This window comes from Hipposideros armiger, unplaced genomic scaffold (assembly GCF_001890085.2).
Source record: "Hipposideros armiger isolate ML-2016 unplaced genomic scaffold, ASM189008v1 scaffold_299, whole genome shotgun sequence".
NCBI classification, from domain to species: domain Eukaryota; kingdom Metazoa; phylum Chordata; class Mammalia; order Chiroptera; family Hipposideridae; genus Hipposideros; species Hipposideros armiger.
The window spans coordinates 775,834-793,391 of NW_017731649.1; the positions used below are offsets into that span (position 1 = coordinate 775,834).

The 17,558-nt window shown below is 50.2% G+C and overlaps 1 pseudogene; it reads right to left on the bottom strand.

Annotated features, from left to right (window-relative positions):
• Positions 1-5,703: 5,703 nt before the first annotated feature.
• LOC109391685 (60S ribosomal protein L28 pseudogene) lies at positions 5,704-6,846 on the bottom strand (annotated as a pseudogene).
• Positions 6,847-17,558: the final 10,712 nt, after the last annotated feature.

Sequence of the window (17,558 nt, forward strand, 5' to 3'; positions counted from 1 at the left end):
ATCTATCCATCCATCCATCCACCTGCTATCTGTCATCTAGATCATCATTTCTATTCTCATTCTATGTACATCACTCTATAGTTTTATCGTCTAACTCTTTTAATAGATGAGCAGTGTCTCATTACCTGGATCTACTTGAATTATTCTCCTATTGATGAGCAGTCCGTTGTTTCCTTCTGCTTTTCCTACTGCAGCAACGCTACAAAAACCACCCTGATACATATGGCCTTAGTCCTGCTGCTTTTGTTTCTGTATGCTGTTTTCTCAAAAGTAGAATTTCTCATGCCAGAGAGCATCTGTGTTTTTATCTTAATTTCAAGATTATAGTTCCAAAAGATTGTAATAATAACAAGCAGTGTCCTAGAGTGCAACCCCCAAGCCTGATACTGTTGCCAACACTGAATATCATCATTTCAAAGTACTTTTTAAAAAATCTGAGTGGTAAAAATTAATGGTTTCTCAGTAGTTATTTTGTGTGCAAAGCTGTGACTTTTAATGAGTTTGAGCTTCTTTTCACGTATACGTCAACACTTTTTGTTTCTTCCACTGGGAGCTGCTTACTCATATCTTTGCCTGGTTGTCTTCATCTGACTAACTGGCAGTAGCTTTTCTTGTGCTCGGCTGTTAACTAGTTGTCATATGCATTAGACATATTTCCCCCAATCTATTGTTATTCTCCAACTAAGTAGTGTCCTTGATATATCAGCACTTACATTTTTTTTCTTTTTTCCTTTATGTCTTTTATGATTTCTGTCTTACTTTAAAAAGTTATCCCCCATTTCAACAGGAATTCTGTGTTTTGGTAAATTTTATTGTGATATTACCTGTCTCCTAATATTACATGTATATCTTTCATGCACCCAGAATTTATTTTTGCGTATGGTGTTAGGTAGGGTTCTAACACCTCCCCCGTATGATCAGTTACTTATTCTGACACCATCACCTTTTCTCACACAACTTCCCGTCCCGCCGAGGTGCTGTGTGCTGTCTATCACCTGTGCACCTGGAACTCTTCCTTGGCCCTCAAATCTCTTCTTCTGACCCATTTGTCCTCATGCTAATCACTTACGGTCACACCCCAGGGTGAAGTTCACTAAAGTGGATATATAGTTATAGGTGTGGAAAATGTCCATGATATATTAAGACCAAAAAGCAGATTACAAAACACGATGGCTCCATTAAAACCGTGTCTGTGTGTTTGTGTGTGGTGTATATTTTGGTGAAAGGCTATACACTTAAAATGTTAGTAGGGGTTATATCTGGGTAAAGGGATTACAGGTGACTTGATCTCGTTTCTTACTGTATTTTTATTATCTCTATATGCATTACCTCTGTAATTACATAAAAAAGTTAAAAATTTAGTAACGCTCCTTGACTTCCAAAAGCTATCAATTTATTTTAGTCATCAAAAGCCTCTCTACCTCTGATCTGACCCCATTTGTACAGTAGTCAAGAGAAATCTTACAAGTGAAAATGTCACAGGCCGTTCTCGCCTGGGACTTGATAAGGACGCTAGCAGCTGGTTAATTTTAGTTAAAGGGAATGTCACATCCACAAAGTTGTAGCAAATGCACGTTGGCCTCTATGCACGTTAAACCGACCATGTTAAATTCACAGTTACTTCCTCGCCAAAGGCAGGTGCAAACAGGCACCGCTTCAGCACGTCAATCAGCAGATAGATTTCCCTTTGTCTAGAAAATAGTCTCATGAACGGGATGGGCTCTCATGATTCCCCCACCGTGCTGCCCAGGGTAGGACTTCCGTGTGTCAGGGCTTAGCGAGCGGGGCTTCGCTGGTTTGGCTCCGCGTCTGTGTGCTTCCTGGGCACGGAGCTCCATTGCGTGCAGTTCTGAAATTACGAGTGATGGGAGTTGCCTACCTGTAGGGTTAGGAGAAGGTGCCAGAATGTTGTGTAATGCACAACTCCAAACGACTGCAACGGCCTGCTTACGAAGGGGAATGGCAGTCCACCTTTGAGGCAGGGACATGCCAGCGGGGCAAGCTGGAGACATATTCAGAGATGGAGCTGACACGTGACTCTGCAGAGAGGAACTCAGTGAAGGCTTATCCCTCCCACAGCCCGCGGCTGGTGATTTCCGCAGCCGGGCGAGGCTGGCACTGTTATAATGGAGGTTCCTTAGGTAAGGATGCTTCGTTTGGTTTTACTACAAGGCGGATCTGCTAAGTCCGACTTCACACTTGCACAAGTTTCAGTGTCTCTGATGCTCATGAGATGCATTAAGAATTTTCTGTATTCTGGCATTTCAACGTAAACCGTGGGTTCAGTCATTCGGATGGAGTGCTTGCGGCTACAATGCATTCTCATGTCTCGGTGGTGCAGCAAGAAAACAGGGCTTGTCGCATGAAGCTCCACAGAACTTCAGAGACACTTTTCCCCCAAGACAGGGCTCCCAGTGTGGACATGGCGGGGAGCGCCCTCTGCACTGACACAGGCGGTGTGAGAGTCACTGGGACAGGCAAGAAAAGACAGCAGGACTGAAATTTCCACGTAGGATTTTGCCTAAAGCCACTGTGAGCCTCATAAACGATATCATTCTTTCAGACTCAGGTTAAATAGTTAAAACTATGAGATAAAAGAGGACATCCAAAGATGTAGCTATTCAGCACGCCATCAAGTAGCACTACTTTATCTTAACACATTTTATTTAAGAAAAGGGTGTTCTAAATCATACAATAATTTTTGGAAATACGGATTCTATATTTTTCAATAAAAATCTTAAAAAAAACCAAAACCCCAAACGATCCACCCAGATGTGAAGGTCTCCAATATAGAAAAATGAGCATCCCGATGACGGACTCGCACAGAGACCCGGCTGCCGGCGGCTGGCTCCGGTGAGCTGCTGCCACTGACGAAGCTCACGAGGTCGGAGCTGGATGTGGCGGGCTCTCAGCGAGTCAGCGGGACAGAGCCACGGAGCTCCCCAGGCCAGTCAGATTCAGATTTGGCCAAAGGGAGGGCTCAACACAGGAAAGATGGCTCCTGCCTGCCAGCGGCACAGCTGTGTGAAGATGGGCACTGTTCCCCAGCCCTCGCCTGGGAGCCCCACACCTCAGTCTGCCCCCATATGCCTCAGATGCCCCCCTGAGTCACCGTCCCTCCGCTGGAGCCCAAGGTGAGTGCCTGCGAGGGTGAGTCTGTGCAGGGCCCTTTAAGAGGACATCTGGGTTTCCTGCCGCCTTCTTGTCCCACCTGGATGGCCGGAATCCCCACTGTTTTTCACAGCCACATGTTGTGGGGGCTCCCCTTCCCGCACGAGTGCTCTGGGCTGGGGAGCCTGGTGTAGGCCTGGGGTCCCCCGTTCCTCTGGGGGCAACCTCCATGGCCGAGATCTCCCACCTGATTCTCATCTGCCACACGCAGGTGTGGGGCCCGTTCTGCGTCTCCGCCCCGCCTACCGGTCTCCACGCAGCTTCTTTAAATGTTTAGTTATAGGACTTCTGTTCAGCCAGACTTCAGATGGTTGAGTGTTCTGTCATTGAGTTGTAATTTTGATGTGTTTACGGGAGGAAGTGAACACAGTGTCTGTTGGCTCCGCTATCTTGACTCTCTCCTCTGGAAATACAGATTCTTTTTAGGAGAAGTTTTACTGGGAATCTTAGTTTTCATTGGAGAAATAGGAGTCTTTTCCTTCCTTTATTATATTGTGTACATATATGGTTGTGTTTTATAATAAGTATTTAAAAGATTTAAAAATATTTTAATGTATTTTGTCATACTGTAAGTGGAGGTCATAAATAGAGGTTAAATAACTAGGTAAGTATCAAATGTTTTCCAATGGGAAAAAGGCATGTCAGAATCACCTACATGTTTGGGGGCAGGAGGAAGAAAAGCAATAATTTAGAAGGTAGGGGTAGCTGTGGCAGGTAGCCAAAATCTACAAGAGTTCATGTAAAACATCCATCAATCTCAGTGTTAGATTAGGTCAGAATCTGTCCAAAACAATAAAATTCCACCTAAGAAGAAGCTGACTGGGGGTCAAATCTGAATAAATGTCCAGGTCTTGTTTCAGTGTCAACCAGATGCTTTCTAATGGCGTGAAGCACATCTAATCGCTGGTGTTTTCAAGTTTCAAAGGCTGCGTGCTGGGCGTGCTCCCTAACTGGTCGTGTGTTGGTGTACACGCACACCAGTGTCAGTCTATGTAGTCCTCATACAACAAGGTGGGGCTTTAAACAAGTGTGTAGGTCATGGGGAGAAAACGACAGATTAAAAAAGAAAGGGGACGTTCAAACTCGTTAGGGATAGTTAAGAAAACAGGCAGAGACTGAAGACGGCCAGGAGACTAAACAGCGATCTCTGTGCTGAGACGTTCTTACAGAACCTGCTGACGTTTGCCATCACTCGCAAGCTTTATATTTACAGGACCAGCAGTCAGGAATGTGCTGACTGCGGGCACAGGCGTGAAATTAACGAGCTGCTGGCAGTGGTGCCAGCGATTTTCCTGGGACGCAAAGCGCAGGGCTCCAAAGGGGATGCTGCCCCGCAACCTGGTGGGCTTGTGCTCACATAATTGGAACTTAGTTTGGTTTATTTTAAAAAAGTTTTTATTTTCTTGCTATTACAGAAGTAATACATGCTTATTATAGAACATTTGAAAATACTGACAAGCAAATGAAGGTGACAAGAAAAAAATAATTCCAAAACCTCAGCTCCCAGAGTTGACTTGATGGGTGTCATTTTAATGATCTTCCCTAGGAGCTCATATTTTGCGTTAAGCATGGAACCGTTAGTGCAAACTGATGACCCACTCTTCTCATTTTGTGTTTTGTGCATGTTCTCCTGTGTCTTTCACCATCATTCTTGGATATAGTTTTGTGTATGTTTGGTCTTTTTTAGTAGAGAAAACAATTTATTTGTTAATCCCAACTTGGGCTCGTGTTATCTCCCAGCACTTGCTGTGCTGCTCACGGAGAGACTGGTCTGACCTCGGCCAGCGAGTCCCACACCCCGTCCTGTGTGCTTCCGGCTCCGTCCCCCCTGCAGCCCTCTTCGTCCTGACTGGAGAAGGAACAGGGGTCCCAGCGGGCCCTCTCACCACACTGGAACCTGCCTCAGGACACCCTCCTCCCAGCCAGGTCCCAGCCCCGGGGTCGCTGGGGAGGCCCTCCCTCCTCAGCACCTTAGGGTGTTGTCGCTTCTTGCAGCTGCTGCCTTGGTGACACCTCAGTGTCTTGTGGTCTCCTTTACCACCTTCCCAGTCCGTGGGCACCTGGCTGTCAAGTATTCAGGTCAGAGTCTCTGCGGAGTCCTGGGTGTTTGTCCTGTCACACACTTGCTGCGACATGCCCCTGGTGGTTACGTGTTTGTTCACCTCCCGTGTATGCCTCTAGGATAAACACATAAGAAGACAGCCGCTGCACGTATTGGAAAAGGTGCCCCTCAGGTAGTCTCACCAGCTACTAGCCGCGTGGCCATCGTCACACAACCTTGCTACAACTGAATATTGTTATTTAATAGATCCCATTAATTAAAAAAAGTCTAAGTACAGCTTCATGAACTAAACATAAATGTTAAAGAATTAATTAGGTGTTCCTGAAAAGCAAAGAATTCTAAATCCCTCTAGGGAATTAAATTCTATGCATGGTCTCTTAACTTTTAGACTGTATTTGTCTCATGGCTTCTTTTTCTTTTTTGAGAAAGTTGGCTGATGCTTTATGCTCTCTTGCTTTGTGGGAAGGTGCTCACGAGCTGTTGGTGGGGCGAGCCCGCTTTCTCTTCAGTGTCGCTGGCTTCTGGCTGCACAGGATGGCGCTGGCTCTGCAGAAGGCGGCCCTGCGCAGGTCCGGGCGGTACTTGTTCTTGCAGATCATGTGCCGGATGCCGCTGAGGGTGGCCCGGGCGCTCTGGTTGATGGTGGTCCACACGTAGAGGTGGCTGGCTTTCGCTGGTGGGATCTCCACTTCATGACGACCACCACACCTTTGCCGTCGGCCGCTTGCGGTGAGTCAGCCTGTTGTAGCAGAAGGAGTTGCGGGCCTTCAGATTATGGGGCTCAGAGCTGTATGTCTGCTTGTTCCTTTTGATCAGGAAGCTGGGGCAGTTGCGCACGACCATCCGTTGCAGATGCGCGGATGTGGTGACAGCTCCTCTTGTTTTGGTAGCAGTAGATGGAAAGACTCTCCTGACTTCTTATGCGCTTACGAGACACTAACCACTGTCCTTGGTGAACATCAGTGTGTGTTTCCCTCACAAGGCACCTCTGTGTGCATGTTTATTAGCTTTCCCATTACACAAGGAAGACATTGAATTTCAGTAACTGAATCCAGACCCGTGTTGGATGAGACAAGGGCCCCAGCTGTGTCTGACTCAAAGTCAACACAAGGGAGGAGATAATCACACCGTCTGGGGTGTGGACTGGGAAGTCACCTCCCAGGTAGAACCTCTGTTGACCAAACCCAACAATTCCATTTTTCATCGAGAACTGGGTGGATATGAATTCAGGAAACGTCTCTGCTGATACCCCTAAGATCCTCTATGGGGGAAAGTGTTTCCATCGGGCGCAGGTCCACACCTCCCATCAGTAGGGCAGCATCTGCTCGGTTCCTGGACACCGTGGGATCCTGACGTGGGTTCAGCCAGAATCTGTCCTCTGAGTTCTCCAGGGTGAAGCCCAAACTGCCCCCTGGAGACCCCGGCCTGGTCCCCCCTGTTCTCACTCTCACTGCCCGCTGGATCTGTTCATCGCTCCCCGAAGCCGTGGGGGCCCCGTGGCTTCCAGCCCTTCCCGAGATTTCTGCGTGGGCTCCTGCTCACCCTTCAAGAGCCCTCCTGTGTTTCTTCCCGCCACCTAGGACCTGGGCGCCCCTCTGTGTGGCCCTGGTCATGTGCGGTCGCACCTTCTCTCTCTTCTCCCTAACAGTGAGCTCTTAGTGGAGGAGTCTTCCCGTCACCCGGCCTCCTGAGGGGTTTTGTTTTCATGGGAGCAGGGCGCTGGGGGTTTTGTCCCACCTCTGCTTCATTTGGGCCTCATTAAAAATTCCTCCCTTCCATCCTCCATCCTCACGTAACCCAGCTGCTGAGCTGTGTTTTCTGCTTCCGTTCCTAATTTCTGTTCTATTCCTTTTTGTGTTCATGCCATGTGTAGGGGTGCCCCTCACAGGTCACGCTCCAACCAGGGGCTCAGACCCACCGCAAAGGAGGGGACGGCTGCTTCCGGCGTCCAGACCCCGTGTTCGCAAACCACGTACATTCATCATGAAACTGAGGCTTGTCTGAGCATAAATAGTGTTGAATACGTGCAACCAGTGTGTCAGCAGTATGTCCTGTCGGAAAACTGAAAGAAAAAGGATTTTATTAGGAATGCTAAACTGTCACCAATTTCATAGACACTCTGTGACTGCCTCTGGAGAAACTGCGCTGGTTCCTCTGTAGCAACAGCATCTCCTAGACAACGTCCCATCACCAAAGACATGAAGCAAATAGGACCTGGTGTCAGTTTTCTAATAGAGAAAACTCTAAATGAGGGAAATATATTTTCTGTCCTTTCTCCTCTTTAGCAGTTGAATGAATCGACTAACATCATTTCATTCACCAAAATGTAATAAAGGTAATTTTCTGATTCTCTTCTATGCTCCCAAAACATGTATATATATATATATATATATACATTTTTTTGTGTGGTAAAATATACATAACATGAAAGTCACCACCTTAACCGTTCCCAGTGCACAGCTCAGTGGCGTGAAGCACAGTCACACCGCTGTGCAGGCGTCCCCGCCATCATCGCCAGAGCTCTTCCCCAAAGGGAACCTCTGTCCCCATGAAACACTCACTTCCCCTCCCCCAGCCCATGTGACCCATGTGACCACGGTTTACTCCAACTCACGTTTGACTCCAGCATCTTCGCTTTTTTTTTTTTTTAAATTCAGAAAGAATAATCAATGTTTTGGGGAGAGATGTAGGTGGTAGAATGGAGGACGTTTGCTAGAGAACAGTGACAGTGTGCTGTGGGTGTGTTGGCAGAAAACATGCTCAAAGTTATTTTTGAAATGTCACTGTGTCATGCCTCTGTCTGTGTTGGACCACAGCCCTCAGAGGCCGCTGTCGTGCCTCCTAATCTGTGCAGTGCCCAGTTTGGTGACAAGTGTAGTGTCGCTAACACCCTTCCTCCATAGGTGTCAGAATCGGTCGGATGGCAGTTCCCTGACCGGGCAGCCAGACATGCTGCCCGCTGTCACTCAGCAGAAGCACTTCTCCGTTGGTCTGTCTTTGTCGGTTGTTTGGCTCACTGTCCTCTCTTGAGTCAGTGGCTGAACTATAGGTTTGGCTCCCTGTGGAGCGGTCTCTGCATGCGTGGATTTATTATTGTCTCTTAGCGTTTTAATGCGATACACTCGCCTGACACTTAAATCAACGAGTTGGCACGTGTGGCCTGTTCAGCTCAACGCCCCTCACAACCAGGCACCCACCCTCCAGCTCAGCACCCCACGCTGCTCGGCCCCCCGCCCCCCAGATCCAGAAGAGGCTTTGCTTTGTACAGAAGTCTGATGTCTTCAGTCACTCCCTGCTGGGCCCCCGCCAGGAAAGGTGGTAAAGGGTGACAGGCGGACAGCTTCTACGCAGCCACTGGGCACTGCGTGGCCCTGTTTTATTTCTTGGTGGGCTGTTCTCACTTCCTTCATTTTACTTTAAGCGGGAGGGACACGACCGCTTTTTCATGGGGTGGTGAACTCGAGTCACCATTCCGGTGACTGCCTAGGAATGCATCGGGGGACCTCGACTCTTTTGTGTGTGGATGACTCACGAAATTGTGCCCTTCTGAGAGAAGAAACATGTCTTTTAGATGAAATAGTCTTGAGTTAGAATGTCAGATGCTAAGCAGCTGAACAGAATTTCCAGGAGAAATAAGCGATTTCCACGCCCTGTGGGTGGCAGGTCACTGAAGGGGGTGCATTGTATAAAGTGTCTGCTTTGTCGCTGGTCCAGGGTGAGGAGACAGGATTCTTGCCCGTGGCTGAGAGCTCACCTGCAGGTGGACACTGGCTCAGCCTGTAATGCCCTGTGCTCAGGGGGGACCCCAACAGCTGAGCTGTCCCCGGAGCCACATGCTGTGGGCTTTTCACCACAGCAAAGGGCACAGAACCAATCCGCCACCTCGAACTCAGGAGAAAAACAACAAACAATAAAACTCAAGCTGGTCTATGGTGTGGTGGACTTCTTTATTTCCCACCAGTCTCCAACATTTTATGCTATAACATTACAGATAAAAATAACATTCAGGGCAAACAGAGTGGAGAACATGGAGGCCACGGGTGGCCCTGGGTGGGAGAGCTGCCGTGTGGTGGTGATGTGTGTGACGTCCGTGTCACTGTTTTCACCAGCAGCCCCTGAGCCTCACGCCACTCTTCACTTCACCAGGGGTTTCTGCCCTGGATGCGTATATATTAGAGAAACTTCTAGAAAATTACTAGTGCTTGCCAGCCCTGTCCCTGCCTCAAACAAGTTCACTTTGTCAGATTGACTCTTGGACAGAGGGAAGGGCCTCTGAGGTGGTCGTGTTGGGAAGTCTCCAGGTGATGCTGGTGTGCAGGGGCGTGGGGAGCCCCCGCTGGGTTTCCTCCATGAGGCCGTGGTCATGGCCAGGCTCCTGTGTCCCGCCCGCCCCCTCTCAGCTCCAGCCCGCGGGGTTGGCCTCTGCTCTGTGAACAGCAGCGGTCTCAGGACGAGCAGGGATCTGTGTTTACGCATGGGAGGTGTTCGCGTGGCCCATATGTGGTTTTGATGTCATTGACAGGTTTCTGAGAACTTGATGCTGGGAGATGCGACTTAGCTTCTTAGGCTGGCTTACTTAGCGGTAATTAAACTACCCATGGATTTATTAGTTTTGGTCTTAAAGTGTTGAGCAAGCACCCAGAGGCTCTGTAGCAAAGGGAGCGTTATTTTACAAACCAAACAAAACATCCAAATCTGGGCAGGTACCCTTCTGAGGGTGTTTCCCACAGTGGTGGCTTACGGCTCCGTGTCATTGTGAAGTTGTTGATTGAATGTCAGGCTTTGCTGTGAGTAGCGGCGTAGCTCAGACTTGTGCCTTCTGATTTATGGCGATTCTGGGCCCCACCGCCTCAGCTCCAAGCTGGCCCGTTACGGGAAGGTTTGATTTCCAAGGCAGCTCCATAAAAGTGCACGGACATCTTCAGGTGTCTTCGGGTCATTGTAAGTGATGGTGACCTGCTCTCTCCATCTCCAAGAACACGAGACATAATTTTAAGATTCAAAGAGGATTGAGTCAGCAATATTCACCACGGACTGGCCATAGGCATTAAGTCGATGCAGCCACTCACGCTGGCTTTGAATCTCAACTGTGACACTTTCTAGTTGTGGGGTGTTGGGTCTTCAGTGCCTCAGTTTCTGTATCTGTAAACCGGTCCCCAAAACGGTACTCCCCTCACGGAGTGGTTGGAAAGAATACATAACTTCATACATGTGCACACAATAAATATTAGCTATTATTAGCAATATTACGGTAGTAGAGGATGGTCTTATTGTCTCGGAGAGGTTTACAGTGTAGATGGCGAGAGAAATGACCGCTCTCATTTGAGTGATTATCCTCTGCCGGAATAGCACTTTTAGTAAGTGATTCAAGTAAATGCAAGTTCGGGTAAAAATACAGGAGGGAACTTACAGCAGGAATTGTCTGCTCCGGTGGATTCAGGACACCCTGCATTCAGGCACAAGGTTACCGGGTTCTCAGAAGCCTGGTAGGATTTGTCAGCAGTGGTTTACTGGAGCAGAAGAATCTTGCTGGTGGCACTCGCGAGCCCGCCTCGGAATGACGTGAACTGAGAAAATGGGACACCCGGCAGGGAGCTCACTGGGCTGGCTTGGGGAGCGAGGTGACTTTGGGGAAGGTCACAGAGAATGGCGTGGGACGGGCTCCAGCAGCAGTGGGCAGTCACTCCGAGCTGACTTCACTGTGGTCCTCAGGGGAGGTGCGGGTGGGAGGCGAGCATCTGCTGGGGAGACTGGGGCCCGATAAAGGGTTTCAAACATGTTCGGTATTATGATTGAATTTCTAAAACTAGGGATACCAGTGAACAATTGCGACGCTGGGTGCAACAGGAGATATTTGCTTATGGGACGAGGCACGATGAGTAAACAGCAAGGGTGGGGCGGGCACCGGGACTCTACGCAGGACCCCGGCTGGCTCAGCAGCGCGCTGGCCGCGTCCCCTGAATCCGTGTCCCATGCCACCGTCTCTGCGCTGTGCCCTCTGCTGGCTCTGCAACTTCAGAGACCCTCGGACACTCACAGTCTCGGGACGAGGGAGAAAACCCACACAGTCACGGGGCCTGTGGGAAGGGCTTGCGGGGGGGCAGGCAGCCACGTCTGTACCGCGGGGACAGAGGACACGTCCCCTCTTCTCCCAGCACCTCCGTTCAGTTTTGAAGGATGACTAAGAACAGCCCTCCAGGCAGGGGCAGCACATGTGAAGACAAGAGGTGTGAAAGGCGGCTCTCAGGAGAGAGGAGGGAGTCTGGGTGTGGCCCGGGGATGGCCAAGGTGCGGTCCCAGCTGCCAGGCCGGCGGGCGGGCAGGCAGGGCGTGGAGTCAGCGGGCAGAGCCGGGCGGAGCGCTGAGTGACAGACGCCTTTTGTTGTGATGTTAGTCAGCTGCGAGCCAAGGACGCCTTGAAGAGGTGAGGTGGGGTGAGGAACGGGGTGCAGAGCCCCCACCAGGCACTGGTGGCCCCACTGGGGTGTCCAGACATTGGACAATGACACAATCCTGGAAGAGCAGGGCACCGCCACCTCAAACCGGCTGGGGGCTTCAGGGAAATGAGCCCTGAGCAGGGGGACAGAGGACTCCTCACCCGTGCTCACATCAGTGGGTGGGGGGACATTGTCCCTGAGGGAGGGGGCTGGGACGAGAGGCACTGCAGGTGGGGTGCAGGCCGGACCAGGGGACTGCCAGCCCGCGGGGCGCCATCTGGGACCTCTCCGGGCCTCCCGGTTTCCCGCATTCTGCCTCCGTTTCTCTGTGGCCAACCAGCCAGGGCTCACTGTTCCCCACAGGGCCAGGCCTGTAGTCTTTCCGCGGTTGCAGGAAATGCCTTAGCAGAGGTGAGGCCCTGAGAACACAAAGGGAGCCGTTATTATTATTATTTACACCTGATGGTGTTCACTCAGTGTCGTGTGTCGGGGTCACCCGTGCTTGGTGTGTGGCTGAAGTTATTTCACGTGTTTCTTGCGGAGACCCCTCTATGGTGATTATACCACAGCTGACTCTCGCCTGCAGTCCACCCTCCCTCACACGCTAGCTCTGAAATGTCTCCGGTGCACGAGCGTGGCTAAGGTGCTGGCGTGGGAGAGCAGGCCACGGGCAGCGTCACCAGCCCTGCCATGTCGTCGCCTCTGTGCTGGGACCGCTTTCCTCCTGTCCCATGTCCCCACCAACGCAGCCCGTTCTGCAGTGTTGCAGAATGCGAGATGCTGTCTCACTGCTTTTCACTGCAGCGCTTTGATCAACAGCGAGGCGAAGTGTCTTTTCTTTTCAGTGACACACAGCGGGCACGCCTGCCACTGCTTGTGCGATGGCTCGTGTCGTGAGCCCGTTCCTGTGAAGGGCTCTGCCTTTTCCTCATGGTTGTGTCGCTGTCTGTCACACAGGCTGCAGATGTCGTCTCCTGGATGTTTTGCTTCCTGTCTTTTAGTCCTGTTTTTGAGAAAGAGACGTTCTTAGTTTAATGGGGCCGAGTTTATTCATCTCTGTGCCTGTGTAAGAATTTGTCTTACGCATGCGTCTCTGGTGGCACTTCAGATAATATTCGTGAAGCCCTCCACACGTGCACTCTGCTCCTCAGGCTGGAGTCTGGAATACTGATTTTAGTCACACGCTTCTTTCTAGATGATTTGTTTGGCTCTTTTACAGATCCAGCCTGTCAGTTATGACAACTTTACTGTCTTTCATTATGTTCTTAGCCTTTCATTTCTTTAAAAACTAGCTGAAAAATAATCTTCTATTTAAACATAACACATGTCACCTTCATGGGTCTTATTCTGTACTTGGTTGTCACAGCTAAAGTTTGCTCACAATCCGTTGCTTTCTCTGTGTGGAGTGACTTCGGGCTGTGAACTGGGGTTTCTCTGAACTTTATCCGAGGACAATGCTGTGATGGGTGAGTGTCCTCTCGGGGAAGATCTGCCTGAACCCTGTCCTGTCACTTGCTCTTGAACCCCTTGAAACCACATTCTGGCTTCGGTTTTCTGGCCACACAGATGGAATTCAGACACCAAAGCTTGGTTCTCTCCTGCTCTGCTTGGAGTCCAGCCAGGCTGAGGGGGAGCCCATGCACACATTTTTGGGGTCCCCACTTTAGAAGGAGGGCCTCCAATGGAAAAGTGCTCGCACAGGCCCAGGATTTATGGAAGAAGTTATGGGAGAAAAATCTCAAGTTGAGAAAATTATGTTTTCTCCTGGCAACTGGAAAAAAAAATGAAACAAAACATGATGTCATTAGATTGTATCACACCGCACTCCAATTTGACAGGATGTGCCTGAGAACGGCGTTCAATTGTCAGCTCTGTCTGGTGCTGGGGCTGGAGGGAGGCGCACCTGCCAACAGACACACCAGGTCAGTGCCTGTCAGCCTGAGGTGATGTCCTTCCCCGTGCCCGTCCGTCCCGTCTCAGCTTGTTCACTCCGCCTCACCCCTCAAGAAAAACAAACCCTGCACAGACCAACAGCTGCTTCTGTGACACGGAGGGAGCCGGGCTGGCCCAGACCAGCATTTTGGGCAGTGGCGCCATCTGCTGAGGGACCAGAGTTAACACAGTCACCTATGTCAGCGGTCACTTCCCACTCTTTTCTTGTTGGCGGATTTGTCCTGGGGGGAGGCAGCAGCCTAATTGGGAGTAACGGGGGCACGTGGCCACACCTGCAGAGGATGAGGGGGGCTGCAGAGGACGGGGTGGGGGGACAGCGAGTAAGCAGTTTAGTCTCACAGGACAAGAGACAAGTCTGAGGCTGTCCTGTAGGCACTTAGGTGACAAGAAAGCAGATTTTCACAAGTGTTTGTTGATAAAACTCAGAACTTTACTGATGAGCATGGGCGTTGAATTTCGCGTAGCTTTCACGTGTTGTGAACTAGTCTTCTGACTGCTTCTCGCCCCTTCGCGGTGTGAAGGCCCCCGTCAGCTCAGGGGCTGTTTGGAAGAGCCGGGAGCCAGTGAGCGGCCTGCGGGCAGGGGGCCAGTGGGGTGTCCACACAGGGACGGGGCCTTTAGTCATTCTTATAAGTACATCCATTCTGTGACAAATACCCTAAAACCCTGTCCCCCTGGTAAGCTGTGGTTAAAAACCGGAACAGGCTGAATGAAAGAACTGTAGTCCCCTGTCCCTTTAGGGTCGTCCCCCCGAAGCCCCTGTAGCAGGTGCGCAGTGAGGACCCCTGACGGATCTACTGTCACCTGGCCAAGTGGCAGGGACCAGAGCAGGGGAGGGTTCCCGATGGCTGCCACCACCGAACATGAACGTGGATGTTGGCCTGAGGCAATGGGTCGTCTTGCTGTCATCGCGGAATGAACGCTTCAGGGAGGGAAACGTACATTATGCTCAGTTCGTTCCCAAGGACATTCTCCTGGATAACCCCGCAAAATTTTCTCAGGAGAAACTGGGGCTGGGCTTAGATCAATGCTGCCTCTTCGTGTCACCAGAATCGATTCTTTCCCGCGGTTGCGATGCACTTTTGAGTGGGGGGACACCGGGTGCCGAGGGGCCTCTCCAGGACCCACATGCTTTTCCTATAGTAAAGACCACAGAAACACCCTGGAGGGAAGGCGCCTCCAGTTTATCACGGATCAAACCGCAGTGACTTACGTGGAATGTGCCTTCTGTGTTTATTTTTATGGGCTACTGTGATTTTTAAGAGGTTGATGCACTTTCAAATGCAGTGACGTGGTGCTGGGAATGGATAGAAGATGTACCAGTCGAGCAGGAAGTTGCTGCTGCCACCATGCAGGTGACTTGGGTCCTTTTTTAGACGTAAGCCTTGTGTACTATTCAAGAGGAACTGCCAGGTTTGGTGTCCTTTCTTGAGCAGCACTTCGTTTTTTCCTGCTTTGTGCCGATTCTGAGTTTTGGGATGCGTATGTCTCTGGTGGAATTTAAAGCCCAATTTCTTGCCATGTTAAGAAGGACAAGGAATGACCCGCAGGGCACCCGGGACCCTTTAGCCAGTCACCGTTCAGGGCAGAGGAGCAAATTGTGTCCCCTGGGCAGACTCTCAGGCATCATACCCAGGCCCGGAATCATTTGGAAACGTGGGTATTTGTTTATTTATGTTCCTTATCTGCTAGTTAGAGCATGGAAACAAATAACACAAAATTCCGAAGATTTTTTTTCGTTAAAATGGAAAGTGATCTTTTTTCTAAGAGAGCAATGACGATCATTGAAAAAAATCTAGGAATAAAAAAAAATCACACATTAAAAAATGAGGACATTGCCTCAGAGCAGCGGTGACACAAAACCCCGTTACAGTTGGCTCTGCGCCCTGGCCACGCAGACCAGGACTTCCCGGAGGAGGAAACACCCACCGTCCCATGCAGTTGCTGGTCAGCTTGGCTTTTCCAGGGGGGTTTTGTAAAATGCTTCAGGGAAGAAGCGATGTCTCATTTGTTTTATGTTCCCAAGGCTGGCACGCCGACTGATGTCCAGCGTGTCTGAAGACACAAAGGGATGTTTGGTGAATGAATGAATTAGTATGTGTCACGTGGAAGGGAAACCATCCTTGGATCTGTTTTAGATATTTTTGCGTTGTAACTACCTTCATAGCGCATCTTAACACGAATTGTTTCACCTGAACCCTTATGAGAGCCCTGGGCTGTGGGCAGTGTTTCCACCCTCATTGTGCAGGTGGAGAAACGGTGGACAAAATCAGACGATTTGCCCAGGATTCCTGCGCTGCACGCTGATGGCATCACTTGTGCAGGGCTGAGCGTCGGACCGCACACTCCGTCACTAGCCATGCTGTCTCCGCTTTATTGTCACTTCCAGCAAGGGTTCTTTCTCAGGCAGCACCACTGGAGGAGTCGAATGAGTTGTGGTTGATTTTGGCTTTCTGTTGAACAGTGCCTAACATTCTCATGATAATATTGGGTTGTCGGAAAAGTCATCACGTATTTTTTTCTACGTTTTTTTCGTTGCAAAAATGCGTCATGACTTTTCCGACAACCCAACACAATGCAACATTTTCATAATCTAACATGTATTTAAAACTTTTTTCTAACATGTATTTAAAACTTTTCTCAAAGATGTGAATTCTATTTATTTTTCCACCGTAAAATAAAACATAAGCATATCCCGTAAGATTTAGAAAGCTCAGAAGAGAAGAGCCAGCCTCTCATTGTTGGAACATGACTCCACTGGTGTCTGGGTTTCCTCGTCTCGCCTCGGTCACCTGGGACTATAGTTACCCAGTTGCAATGTGAGTATTTCCCGTGTTCGTACAACAGGGAACCGTAGCCCTGATGTCTGGGGAGTGTTCTACTGAGGGGATGTGCCAATGTTTACCCCTGTTTTAAGGCCTCCAAAGAGGTTTTGAACTACCGCCATCAGAAATGGCGCTTTGATGGGCGTCTTTCGGTAGGGTGATTCTCCTGTTTAGCATTTTCCCCTTCGGTTAGATTCCTCGACGTGCACGTGATAGGTAAACAGACAAACATTTCTGCAGCCTTTGGAATCTATTGTCAGGCCGCTTTCCAACCCCGGTGGTTAAAGCGCTTCACATTCGGACCAGCAGGACCGAGAACGACAGCTGGGCTGTGCCCTGGCCCAGAAGCGCCCTGTGACTTGAAAACAGCCTCCTAACCCAGCTGAGTGAAAGCGGTGCCCTGGATCACACTGCGTCTTTACTTGGAACGCTGGGTTTTGACAAAGGGTCTGACTTGGTGCAGACAGACCAGGACTCTTGCCGAGGGTGACGTTTGTCCTCAGGAGCTGGCACTTCGGAAGGCCTGTAGCCAGCCCAGGATGCATCCATCCTCATCCTTCCCGAAGGGTCCTCCTGCCCTTTCCTGGGAGAGAGGTCACCCCTCAGACTGCGGTTAGTCCTGATAGTGGAGATGGGAAGGCCATAGACTGCGGACGAGCCCACAGGCAGGCTCATTCTTAGCATCAGAGCAGGTAGGAACTATAAACGCTATGACATCGGTCAGAAATGTGACTTTGGTTTCAGTGCCTGCTCTGGGCGGGCGGGCTCTCTGGGCCCGGGATGGAAAGCCTTGTGGGCAGCCAGCTCCCCTCAGTGTGGGCAGGGTGCCCCCTGCTGTGCATGCAGGAGGCGGCAGGACAACCGCCCCACACCTGAGTGAAAAGAAGGGGAGCAGAGAACTGTCCCTGAAAAGCACCTGAGGAAGCCCATCTCCTTATGCAAATCAGTCACAACTTCTGGTCCTGTCAGCAAATGACAAACTGCAAAGGTTCGCAAGTCTTCGCTTCAACCAATCCCTGACCACCCTCCTGGTCACGTGTCTGGAGAAGCCCCTCCCTATCCGTGCCTGCCCCAGAGCCCTCCTTCTCCCAGCCGTTCCTTTATCCTTTC